Source organism: Chenopodium album, chromosome 23 (assembly GCF_948465745.1).
Source record: "Chenopodium album chromosome 23, dcCheAlbu1.1, whole genome shotgun sequence".
Classification (NCBI taxonomy): Eukaryota; Viridiplantae; Streptophyta; class Magnoliopsida; order Caryophyllales; family Amaranthaceae; genus Chenopodium; species Chenopodium album.
Window position 1 is genome coordinate 28,627,199 of NC_137856.1, and position 14,013 is coordinate 28,641,211.

The 14,013-nt window shown below is 31.9% G+C and overlaps 1 pseudogene; it reads right to left on the reverse strand.

Annotated features, from left to right (window-relative positions):
- Positions 1–9,411: 9,411 nt before the first annotated feature.
- On the reverse strand, positions 9,412–12,571 carry LOC145607282 (putative methylenetetrahydrofolate reductase (NADH); annotated as a pseudogene).
- Between the last annotated feature and the right edge of the window lie 1,442 nt (positions 12,572–14,013).

A 14,013-nucleotide genomic window follows, 5' to 3' on the forward strand; every position in this document is an offset into this window, starting at 1 on the left:
AGAGGATATCATCCAACCATGATATTATATAGACAATAGAGGATATCATCCGGCCAATGGAGGATATGTATAATTTGTTTGAAGATATGTATAATTTGTTTTTTTAATATGCATAACAATGGTGGAACTCCATTGAAGTTCTCATACTAAGGTCATGGGCATAACATAACTTGTTTATTTATCAACCAAAATACATGCATATGTTATCAAAATGCTCACAATCCAACATACAATCATATGGGACAATCAATTTCAACAATTATACATCACATAAGAAAGCCCCAATTCGATTTTTGGGCATTTTTTAATAAAAAAACTGAGAATCTCAAGCATTCTCTCTCTTCCGCCATGGATGGCCTCGCTGCTCTCCTTCGCTGTAACCTCCACCAACTTGTCATCGGGTGAAAACTTGTTCTTCATTGCAAGAAGATGACGGTGATCTGATACTTCCTTGAGTCTCGACTGACGAAACATTGGATGCGGCTTGCCGCATCTAATACTTTGTATTTTTTTAATTTATTTTTTTTGGTAAAAACTAGATAAATTTATTTAAGAAATCAAGAGTTGATCTCAATTGCATTGTTTTTAATTAATTCTATGCCCTTCCCAACTCTAATGCAAGTTAGCTTTTCATATTAAAACTATTCTTTAAATCTTCTCCTGATAAATGCAAAAGATTGAAGAAAAGAGAGAAATATAGATGATAAAATTAATAATGCATGTTAGTTAACTTAGGCCCTGTTCTTTATTTTGAGCTTCTGGGCAGAGGAGAACAGGACAAAGCAGAGCAGAACAGAGTAGGGCTACGCTTCCACACACTGCGAAGCAAAGTAGAGTAGATTTTAGCAGAGCAAATCAGGGCAGGGCAGAGCATATTTCAGCAGAGCATAGTAGAGCTAGACATTGCAGAGCGGACCAGATCTAAAGAACAGAGCCTTAGTTGGTTGATGTATTTGGAGATGATATTCAAAACTTAAAACCGAATAATTACAAACTTGCTTCACCCAATCATTCGTGAGACGGCCACTCCTTCACATAGTATTTCACTCATAACATCTCCTCCCTCCCATTTGTTGGAATGGCAGGTTCGAATCTTTAATTAGTGAATTGACCAAATGATAAATTAAACAACACGATAATTGCATGATTTGACCATGTGACTTTTTCTTTTCCAAAACATGTCAATCCATGACTGTATTTGAGTTATCTTTTCCCAGAGTTTATACCTAATAAAGTAATTCTACGATTTTAAGATTATATTACAGGTCATATGTTATTGTAAAAGGTAAGGACAAAAACAAGGAAAGCAAGATGATGTGAATGTTTAGGATAAGCTTAGGGCTTTAGTAATTAGGTTTAGATTTGAGACTCTTGTGGTATACAAGGAGATCTTAAAAATAACTTGTACTCTGTATCATATCGTAAAATCTTTGTGTGTCAATTGTATTATTATTATTATTATTATTATTATTATTATGCTTTAATTGACGCATTATTTTTGTTTTTGTGATTATTAGAATTAGAGAGCTAAAATTGTAACATTTGCCTCATATTATATTCAACAATTGATTTAGTAAACAAATAACTATTTCATGTTACATATAATGACTTAATTGAGGCATCTAACTACTTGAATTAATATTTTTTTCCAAAGCAAGATGAACTTAATAATTAAATCTTGTATTTCATGTTTAAGTAGATAGATAATTCACCAACTACCAAGCACCACCAACTACCAAAGTACCATGAACTCCATATTCCAAATTCCCAACTAGTTATGCCTGCAGAATGACATTTACCCAAAGAGAAAATGAAAGAAGGATATATTTTAAAAAATTATTCAAAGTCATATGAAATTGATGACTAAAATCTAAGTTGGTGAGACGGGGTCCACATCACCAACCATTGTACTCCGTAATTCCCTTGCTAGTTTATTAGTACTCCGTAGTATGAAAGGTTTCTGCTTTATGCATAGTCATGTTTCTCCGATCTAAAGGCTTCCCATGACTAGGCATATACAATAATAACGTGTACCTTTTTGTTACAGGACGGTGCTGTGTCTTGGGTAGTTGGGTTAGCCTAACTTGACTCAGCGTCATCTTTAGATATGCGCCTCCGTGCACTCTTTTGAGTATTCTCAAAAAACTAAACCAAAAACCTGTAAGGATCAGGTTTCACTCAGATAGCCTAAGGTTTACCATGTAGCGAACTAGATGAAATAGTGACCTAATAACGATTATGTAATTGTATATCGTTGACACAGTTTTATGTAAAAAAAAAAAAGGTTAAGTGAAGAGTAAAAAGGAATGAGCTATTGTAACAAAATTTAATTAAAACAAGTAGAGGGTATAAACTTTCCCTAAAAAAAGAAAAAGGTTATAAACTTCACTATAAGTTTATAATGAATGAAGATAATACTTTAAGACAAGTAGCTAGACAACCAAATATAAGAACTGAGGCCAGTAAAAAAGAGATAGTGAGTGTAGCCTCATTAGAGGAATAATACAATCAAAATTTTGGTATACTTTGGGAGTTTCCCTATTCCCTACTTTATAAAAATTACAAGATTACTCTTATAAATAGTGTTATGTCCATTATACCCTTTAAAATGTGTATTTACATATATAACCTCATTAATATGTACAAGTTTTTTAAATGAATAGCATTTGGACAATTATACCATCTAAAATGTTATATTACTTATGTACCTTCAGTAGTGATTATTACCTCTTTATTTTTAACTCTTAAGAATAATGTGTGGATATTTATACCCCTTAATATATTTATTTATATATTTTCTTTTATTATGTTGCCAATAATTAAATTTATGATGTAAAGTCAAACCGAAAGAGATTACAGATATGACTAGGTATTGCGCGCATTAGCTGCCTTACAGTAAAAATTTATTAAAGAATCAAGTCAAAGGGACTTAACAACAAACATTTCTCTCATAAACTTTTATCTCCGACTTATCTTCTTTGTACGAACTACGTAATACGAAAGAACAAAAAAAAAAAAAACACTACGTAATACGAAGTACATAGTCAAGCACTAAAGCCTCAAGCGCAAATCATCTGTTTTTCAAAGAGTGTTACAACAATTGTAAGAACGATAGATCGAGCTTCAAAAAAAAAAAAAAAGATTTATGAAATTAACACATAAAAACGTACGAGGACTATTATAAAACTTAGATTAGCATGCTATACAAACCATTATTGATTTTTCTTTTGGTGTTTAGAGAGCTAAAGTCTAAAAGGGCGGAGGGTGAGAATCGATCTCAAAGCTCTAACCACTTGATCTATCCCTCACTATCTTATACCAACCATAATTGTAGTTACATCCGCACTGGGTAGAAGAGAGGGAATTTTATTAACACTCTGTATTGAAGAATACAAATAAATAATCGGAGGGCCGTTTGTTTTGGTAGATAATCGGTTAATATTATCTTGTTAATATTATGTAAAGTTAATATTTTGTAAAGATATATCTTTTGTAATTCTCCGTAGCCGGAGTATTCTCATTAACACAATATATAACCAAAAGCTTAAGCTGATGGTTAATATGTTTTATACTCTATCATGCACCCTCACATAAGAGCTCTTTGGGCTTGAAATATAAATGCAGCATGGGCCCTCTGCACACCTACGCAAAATATTCCACTTGAAAGTGGGGGGTGAATGAGATTTGAATCTGTGACCTTTGTGTCACGTTGACTCTGATACCATGTAGAATAGTGTAATTCTCCTTAGTTGTAGTATTCTCATTAATACAATAAATATAAGTATTTACAAACTTAATTAAGAGAATCCTAAATTACACAAAATCTATCTTTACAGAATATTAATAAGATAACATTATTAACCTATTATCTATCATGTTTAATAAAATGGAATGCAATGAATTGGGCTCATATCTTTTAAAATGTAACATAATTATGATGAGTTTTATTTAATTGACTCAATGAGTAATTTATTAACATTCAATTGTCATGATTTTTTTTTGGCAAATTTGGCCTCGATGCCCTAATTATAGCTTGGGTGCAACCAACACCCCAAACTTTGACTAGTAGCTAGAACACCACCAACTATTGATTTGGGTGCAACATGTGCCATCAATTATCCTATACGAAGTATTTACCAAAAATATCTCATTTGAAGTGCCCAAAAATACCCATTTATGTCACGCATTGCACCCAAGTCAATATGTAGTGGTGTTTTATCTACTAGTCAAAGTTCGGATTGTTGGCTGCACCCAAACTATAAATTAGGGTGTTGAGGCCAATTTTGCCTTTTTTATGATTTTGAAACTAAAAAATTTTATAAGTAATGCACCGGCAAATGTGCAAAGTGAAAATTAAATGAGAAACACATTTAAGATCACAAGGAGTAATAAGTTCCTACATGTGAATATCTAGTAAATTGAACATACCCTCAAATAAGGCAAATTTGTCAAAAAAAAACCTTTTAAATGCATCATTTTGCGAAAAAAAAACCTTTTAAAAGCTTTATCGTAAAAAAAAACCCAAAGTTGAAAAAAAATTGTTCAAAGAAACCTTCTACCACTAATCCATGTAATTAACCACTAATCTCTCCTAATCACCCCTTAACTCTCACTTAACAAGTTAATAATTAAATTAATTTATAAATTACAAAAAAAAATCCATCACCACCACTCTAACCGCCAGCCTAGCCACCCTCCTCCCTTCCCCTTCCCCTGGCACCAGCTCCCACCACCAACAACCCAACTCCACCGCAACTCTCCCCCCTCCCTAAACCCCGACAACTCACCTACCCATCACCTCAGCTCCTCCGTTCTATCATTGATCTATCTCGAAGCTCCATCAATGGAGTCATCTTCAAAACCATCTATCACAACTCTCGATCTGCTGTTCCCCTTTCTTCTCCCCCTCGCCAATCCTCCCTTTTCTAGTTTTCTCCTCCAATTGCCTTTATTCTCCCAATTCCTTCTCGATCATACCCTCTTAATCAAATCCCTATTCTCCCTCACCTCTGCGTTGCCTCTAATGGCGGTTACGGGATCCAACGGCGGTAATGGCGGAGGAAATTGGAACTCGATTTGGCGATGGCGGAACGGAGGAGGAGGTGAGTAGGTGAGTTGTCGAGGTTTAGGGAGGGGGGAGGGTTACGGTGAATTTGGGTCGCCGATGGTGGGAGCTGGTGCCAGGGAAGGGGAAAGGGAAGAGGGAGGATGGGCTGGTGGTTAGAGGGTGGATGAGCTGGTGGTTAGAGTGGTGGTGGTGCTTTTTTTTAATTTGTAAATTAATTCAATTATTGAGTAGTTAATTGAGAATTAGAGAGTAATTAGATGATATTAGAGATTAATCAAGTGAATTAGTGGTACTAGGTTTCCTTTAACAAAAAATTTTCAACTTCGGGTTTTTTTTTACGATAAAGCTTTTAAAAGGTTTTTTTTCGCAAAATGATGCATTTAAAAGGTTTTTTTTGACAAATTTGCCCTCAAATAAACATATTTTAACTTGATTATTTGGAGAGAGTGAGGGATAGCTTAAGTGGTTAGAGCTCTCTCCCAGTTCCAAGGGATCCTGAGGTAGATCGATTATCATCTTTGCCGTTGTGGCTCTCTAAAAAAAAAAAAAAAAAGAAAAGAAACTTACTTATTTGGAACTTAGATGAATATACGGAGTATTGAACTTGTGTTAATTTGTAAGGACTTATCTTACATGTAGATTGGATGTGAGTAACCATTATCATCGGAATTAATATTTTCCTTAAATTATTTGAACATGAGTTAAGTAGAAATAAGGTGATCGGAATAGGGTCTAATTTCTAAAGATTTTGGCTAAGAATAGTAATTAAGAATGGCTATAAACATGATAAAATAAGTAAAACAAAATTAATTATTTCGGGTTCGTTTGGCATCACTTTGGTTTTCTGTTTTTTAAAATCAAACGAAACTTATTAAAATCATGAAAACTGACAACATAAAGTGGAAACACTTTTTTTTTTTCTTGTTTCCCGTTTTTGGTTTTTTGTTTTAAAAAAAAAAAAAAAAAAAAAAAAAAACTGAAAACTGAAAACAAAAAATAGTGCCAACAAGCTCTTCATTCATCTCTTAAAGTTTTTTTCCATTTAGACATTGATTGTTTGATTTGTTTCACTTACAAAATTCATAAATGAATAAATTTTAGAAATGAAGGATATATCATTTTAATTTCCATTTAAAGAACAACTTTTATCCAACCATGATTGTGAAAAAAAAAGAAAAAGTTTTGGATTTGGATCCTCATTGTTTTCCTCTTCAACATTCTTCGACCCAAAGTATGTAGTTATAAGTTTGTGACTTCTTTTTTTTTTATTTTATTGTGTTTATTATCTCTTATAATTATTAAAAAAATAAAAATTTGGGTGCATTGTAGTGGTAAGATTACTAAGATACTAAGATGTATGTGAAAAAACGTTTGGGTCTCAACCCAATTTTTTTTGTCCAATAAAATTGTTGTGACATAAAGGGTTGTGGAAAGTGATATGATAATGACTTTTCTAATTGACCTTTTAATTTGTTGGGAGTTTGTAAAAAGCGGGGACAAGTGGTAGGATGATACTCTATTTATATTTTATTTTGCCAAAATTTGAGAAAAATAAAAATTAAGTTTCACAATAAAATACAAAAGAGAAAAAAAAAAAAAATTATGTACATGACCTACATATAGATACAACTTAAGGCAGGGTTGTCTCAGGGAAAAAGATAAAGGAAAGAGACATGCATGAAAGTTTGTTCTATTATTAACAGAAATTTATTTTTAATTTATAATTTAACAGAAATTTATAAGTATGAATAATAGAAGGATGCATGATGCATTTTAAATGGGTGCTTTAACAAGTACTCAATAACTATGTACTCCATAAAAATAGTAATTAACAAGAATACTAGACAATTTTGTAGATTGTGTTCATTGTTCAATGTTTCAACCCAACTTTTTAATTAATTGTGTAAATACTCCTTAGCTTTTCTATGAAATTTGTTGGCATATTATCCTACAACTGGACTAATGTAAGATAAATTATAAAATGATGACAATTTATTAGAGTCGATTTATAACATTTATTAACCCATCCATTAAAATTAAACTAAATCAAAAAAAATTGGTTGTTACCGAGTACTTTCTAAACACTTATTTGTATTGGTTGTTACCGAGTATTTCCTTCTTTTTCTTTACTATTTTTATTTTATTTTATATTTTTTTTTACAAAAACGGAGTACTTGGTAACACACTAACACAATTACACAATGGAGAATTTAACTAATTAAAGTTTTTTAAAAAAAAAATACAATACCTTCTTTGGTGTTACCAATCACCAAACACACGTACTGTTAGTCTGTACTAATGGCCCTTTTTTTGACAAGAAATTATGCAAAGGCCCCTTTCAAAGAGTAAGAGGAACCACAAAAAATTAGTATTGTAAAGATATTTCTTATGCAAATTCATATTCTTAGATCCATATTACAATGTAAAAAGCAATCTATGTGGAGAATTCGTACACCACAATTTTTGATGTCATGCTTTACTTCATTCTCAATATAATGTCGTACTCGGTTTTCAATATAATGTGTACTTAGGCCTTGTTTTTTTGAGCTTTTGGGTTGAGCGGAGCAGGAGTCAGCAGTGCAGAGATGAGCCGAGCAGAGCAGATTTCATTATTATTATTATTATTATTGTTGTTGTTGTTGTTGTTGTTGTTGTTGTTGTTATTATTATTATTATTATGATTATTATTATTATTATTATTTGTGCTGTGATAAAGAGAAGGTGGATTATTATTATTATTATAAAAAAATAAAAAAAAATATTACTTAATTATTACTATTATTAAACATTAATTATCATTATTATTATAATTATTAAATATTAATTAATTATTATTATTACTAAATATTAATTATTATAATAATTCAATATTAATTATTATAATAATTCAATACTAATTATTATTATTAAGTTTTAATTATTTATATAATAATTCAATATTAATTATTATTTTTAAGTAGAGCAGAGCAGGACTCAACAGAGTAGAGCAACTTTAAAGAATAACAGGGCCTTAATACACACATTACTTAATATGGAGTAGTAAGATCACATATTTTGTCTACTAAGGGTCTGTTCACATTTACTCAATTTCAGTTCAGTTCAGTTCCAATCAGTTTAGTTCAGTTCAGTTCAGTTCAATTCAGTTTAGCTCCTAATTTCCCTCTCTCATAAAATATTCATTTCAGCTCAGTTCAGTTCAGTTCAGTTCAGCTCAGTTCAGCTCCAATCAGATCGATTCAGTTCAGTTCAGCTCCAATCAGTTCACTTCAGTTCAGTTCGGCTCAGTTCAGTAAATGTGAACAGACCCTAAATCACATTGGAGTGTTACTAGTCTTACTACTTATTTTCATGTCATTTACTCGTATTTAAATAACCACGTCTAATAATACTCTATTACTCTGTAGCTGATAACTAACCTCTACTTTCAAGTGGTTAACATCTATTCACATAGACATAACTGTTTCGAGTATAAGCTAATAAAACAACTACTAATGCTAACTACCCCCATCATATGTGAATTATTTTTTTATTTTTTAAATCAATCTATCAATCAAAGCCTTAATTCCATAAATGGAGTCTACTAACATGAACCAAATTTGAGGGAAATCAAATGTGATTTTTTATCAATGAATCAAATATATAAACAAATAATATTGTCAGAAAACCCCCCTTCCCCCGAAAAAGTTGAATATTCTCATTTTTCTTTTACACGCCTTCAAAATGAATAAAGAGTTGTAAGAAAACAAAATAAATATAAATAAAAAATGTTGTATTTTATGGATTAAAGTCAAATACGTAGTATAATTTAGCCAATGAGTTTGGATCATGAGAAGATTTTACGTAGTATTATCAAAGTGTTCAAAGATTAGAATTTTGCACTGCTATCTAAATTTTATTCTTAAAATACTATATATAGAATTGGACTGACGGTAGAGTTCACACTTTTCATTTTTAAAAGTCAAATGTTCATCATTTTCTAAAGTTTGCAATGAAAATGTTGATGTGATTAATTAAAAATGTTTAACAAAAATACTAATGATAATCATGGCCTCAACCTTAGGAGAGATTTCAACATTTATGAGTAAATTGCTCGAATTTCCAACAATATAGGTTTATAGTTTGGGAAAGAACCTTCAGTTTAAGGTTACATTGTATAATTCCCAAACAATAATTATAGAATGCCAATTTGTAATACATAGATCACTGTAGAAATAAAAACTGCTAGGGAAGAAAAGAAGATGGTTAAATGGTATTGACAAACGATGGATCATCGCATGAGAGATGGAGATGAATGAATGCAACATCTTGCGACGAAGTTGTCTAGACCTCGAAATCCTTGGACTTTACCCCGTGGAAGAGGAAGGTGTTAGCCGCGGTAATGGCCTTTAATTTGTGGACTCTTCAATCAATCCAAGATTCTGCAACAATTATCGTATAACATTTTTATCAATATACATCCATGTAGCTTACATATATGTATAATGATGGATCTGATCTCAAATTTTGGGTATCACCTTCAAAATTTATAATTAGTTAAAGATATTAACTTTAGTGTACAATTAAGTTCTTATATTAGGAAGCATTAGCCAACATTAAACATAAGCCCATAAGGTGTGGTATATAATTGTAAGGGTAACATAGTTACCTTTTTAAGTATACATTTAAAGCTTAAAAGTGTTGTTTAAGTAGTAATCTTTTTGTTAGGAATATAACTATATTAGTAAAAAGGAGAAGCAACTAACCATCAAAATTTTAAGTGAAGACTCCTCCTTATTCAAAGTATAGAGATGCAGGTGTTTGATTCCATGGGCAAAAATCTTCTTGCACATTTTGGTTCCTAGACGGATACCTTAGGCTTTCACTGCTTCGTCGTCGTCTTTAATTGGCTCCAATGCATCAGTGATCTCTTGAGGGATCTAAGACATTTTTTCATCCAAAAGCATGCAAATTAGCTAGTTTCCAAGCACGATATTGAAACATGCTCTAAGAAAATTAGAAAACATATATGTGTAACGAAAATATGAATATAACAGATAAATTAGATGTACCTTTGTTTTACATAAACTGGTCATTCTTATAAATCCCTTATAGTCTACGATGGGATAAATGCCAGGAACAATTGGACAAGTGATTCCAATTTCACGGCAATCTTTAACAAACTTGAGAAATATATTCGTATCGAAAAATAGTTGTGTGATGATAAGATCGGCACCAGCATCAACCTAAACCATTTTGCAAGTGCGCATACGTACACACAAAAAATATAAACTGGTTAGTAATCGTAAACTTAATGAATTGCAATCCTTATGAATTTTTAGACAACGTCAATTATGTACAGGGGTGAAAGTTTTTTGGATTAAATTCGAAATGCTATCAAATCTAAACTAAATTACTAAATTGGTTTGATTTTATTTTATATTGGATTGGTCACACATCTTTTTGCAAAATAATTGAATTTCTAGGTCAAATTGAGAATGTTAGTTAAATTGAAATTATATGGTCGATTAATCCTGCTAAGAAGGTTTTGCGTGAGACCGTTTCACGTGAGTCCAGTTTATAATGCACACACCCTTCCCCACCCACTGCCACTGTCATTACCTAGGCACTTGTCGGCGGCCGGTGACCACCCTCCCCCTCCCATCCCCGGTGCCAGCGACCCTCCCCCACCCATTCCCCGACAGAGAATCGCACAATCAAAGATTGGTAGGGCCTTTAAAAATAAATTATTAGCTTCAAATGCGAACTGAAGGTTAGTTACAATGAGTTTGGGAATAATTTAAAGTTTCAAAATGTGTGGATGGCTTTGGGATTTGTTGAGCTCAGATATATATTATGACAAAAGCTTAGAAGATGTCGCTGAAGAAGATGTTTGCGAATTGCTACGGCTATACTTCTTTGAGTTCCCCTGTTTCAAATATTTTGATTAAAAGTGTCTAATATTTGATACTTATAAACCAATATCTGACTATAATAATATAATTTCTGACACTTTTAATCTAATATCTGATAATAATATAATCTAATTTCTGACAATTACAATCTAATATCTGATAATTATAATCTAATATCTGACTATTATAGTCTTATTTCTGACAATTAAAACCTAATTTCTGAGACTTATAATCTAATATCTGGCCATTATTCTAATTTCTGACACTTTTAGTCTAATGTATGACCATATTTATCTAATTTCTGACAATTAAGATTTTTTTTCTTTTTTTTTTTTCAGTTTGTATGACCGGACTCACGTGAGTCCGTTCTACACAATACTTATAAAGTCGTAATGTTACATTTTAGATAGTTATGTAGATTTTTAAGACTTATGGATCTAATTCTTGTGGGTCAACGTTTGGGCCTATAAGGGTCAATGTTTCATAAAATAAGGTCCATGTGCCACCAAAAAAAAAGGGTTGACATTATTTATTTGGATTTGTAATTGGATCCAAACAACCTTATTCTAAATCTGGTTTGACGTTAAGGAAATTTTAAACTAAATCAGATCACATATTAAATCAGATCCAACAATCCTAAGATTACGTCTAGTTAGACTAGAACATAGCTAAATGCCTAAATCCAAATAAAAAATCGAACTTTCAGCGTAGTTAATTATATGAAAATATATTATTCCGAACACCATACTAAAAAAAAACTGATATGGAGTATTAAAATACTTGTAGCACATTGAACAATGGCAAATTGGTAATGGTAGTAGATAGTTTACCTTTCTCTTCAGGTAAGCCAAATCACTAGCATAAGCTTCTGGACTTGCTACACCATCAGGTCCAAAAACACTAGGATGTGCTTCTATATTATTCCAAAACATAACACAATGTCAAATAAATTGTGTAATGCGAAGTAATTATTAAACACGAATGTATATAAATTTATACAAAACCTAGAATTTGAGTACAAAAATGTGCAAAATTATATTACTTGATTAGTAGTAAGTTCTCACCTGGATAACCAGATACAGCAATTCCAAAGTAATCACCATACTTGCACCTCATATGACTAACCTGAGACCATCTAACCATCAATCAAACCAAATCTAACATCGAAAAAACAAAAACAAAAACAAAACATCGATAAGAGATTAAAAAGGATTACGAGGTCAAGGGCACAAGCAAAACCGCCTTCAACAGGAACAAACGTATCCTGACCAGGAGCCGGATCACCACGAAGAGCAAGTACATTTTGCAAACCATTAGCCTTAATATTATCAAGAGCCTCATCAATCTTCTCGACAGGCATGTTAGAGCAAGTAATGTGCATCATAGTGTCAACACATACACTATTTTGCATACGACTAGCAATGTCTATTGTTACATTGCTTGTCGCGGTAGTCCAAGTAATGTCACAAAAAAAGGGGTTATGAACAACCATTCTCTCCATTGTTTCGAAGAGGTTTTTGATACCATTTTCGGTTTTTGGAGCAAAGTATTCGAAGGAGAACAGGGGTTTGTTCTCTGCTTCCGCGGCTTTGATCTTGTCTATCACCTTCATTTTTTGGTTTCTTACACTAGAATAAGGGAGGAAGATGTGCAAGTCAAGGAGGGGGCAAAGGAATATGCAACTCGATGTACAAGATTTATAAGATAAGTGATGATCTATTACTATACTTCATAATAAAAAAATAAAAAGTCAAGCAATTATTATTGAATAATTGAAAAGAATCTTAAAAACAACACAAGGTAGTTTACAAAAACAGGAAGTATGAGTAGATTGAGTCATAGTATGAACATAAACAACTCGTTTTCCAGCTTTCTTGCTCTTGCAAACTTACTTAATATGTTTATTAAGTAATTTAATCAACTAACCTGTCTTTAATTACGGAAACAAGCAATAAGAGCAACTCCAATGACAAGCTAATTGTCAAATTAACTTGTCATGCCACGTAAGCTTTCAAGCTAATTATCTTTGTTGCTAGTTTGAGCCCCGATGGCTAGCTATTAGCTTACTATTTAAATTATCAATTTAATATTTTTATCTTAATTACTAATTAACTTTTAGCATTTTCTTTTTGGCAAGTTTTTTTCAAGCAAATTAACTTGGCTTCACTAAGCTAATCACATATTTTTGCTCCAATGGTCAAGCTAGTAGCTAGGCACTATTTAAAATTGCAAGCAAGTCCCTAACTACAACCATTGGAGTTGCTCTAATAAGCTACATATTGCAAGCAACAAGCTAAAATACAACACTTGAATTCTATAATTGATGACACTACTTAAACCCGGCCCAATACAAAAAAAGTAAAGGCCCAATGTTAGTCATTCATGAAACTTTGTTGTCAACCAAGCTCAATTGGTATTATGTGCAACATGGTGCACCTAAAAACCAGGCCCAATCCGTGCCCAATAGAGAAAGCTCAAATGAAAGAAGCCCGCATGGAGTTCAATTTTATTACAAAAGTAGTTGTTCCTCCTCACTAACCGCCTTATCTATTTTTATTTCATTTAAAAAATTTCTCTCTCCTCTCATTAAATTTTAAACCTTCCTCAATTAATTCTTTTGTATTTTCTCTCTCCTTTCACCATTAATCTCTCTTTAAAATTAAAACTGCAATCTATCATGACGAAAGACGAAGAACACACAAAAACATCACTAAAAAAGATGAACAAGTTGTAAAATTGAAACAATAATCTACTGTATAATTGTCTTTTTGATTTTCTTTCTTTCAATTTTTTTTATTTTTTTTTGGAGAAAATCAAAATTATCTACTCCTATTAAAGAGGATGAAGATGGGTAAGTAGTTAATTGTTCAAATTAGCTACTTGATACTTCTGATCAGACACAAAAGGCAATAGAAAACCCCTAAAACTTCTTATAAGACACCAGAAGCAACACAAAAGCCCCCAGAAACTTCTGATCACATAAAAACCTCTGAACCCCTTACAAAAACTTTTGAACCCCAATTACAAACCATTAAACACCCTTCAAAAACAATT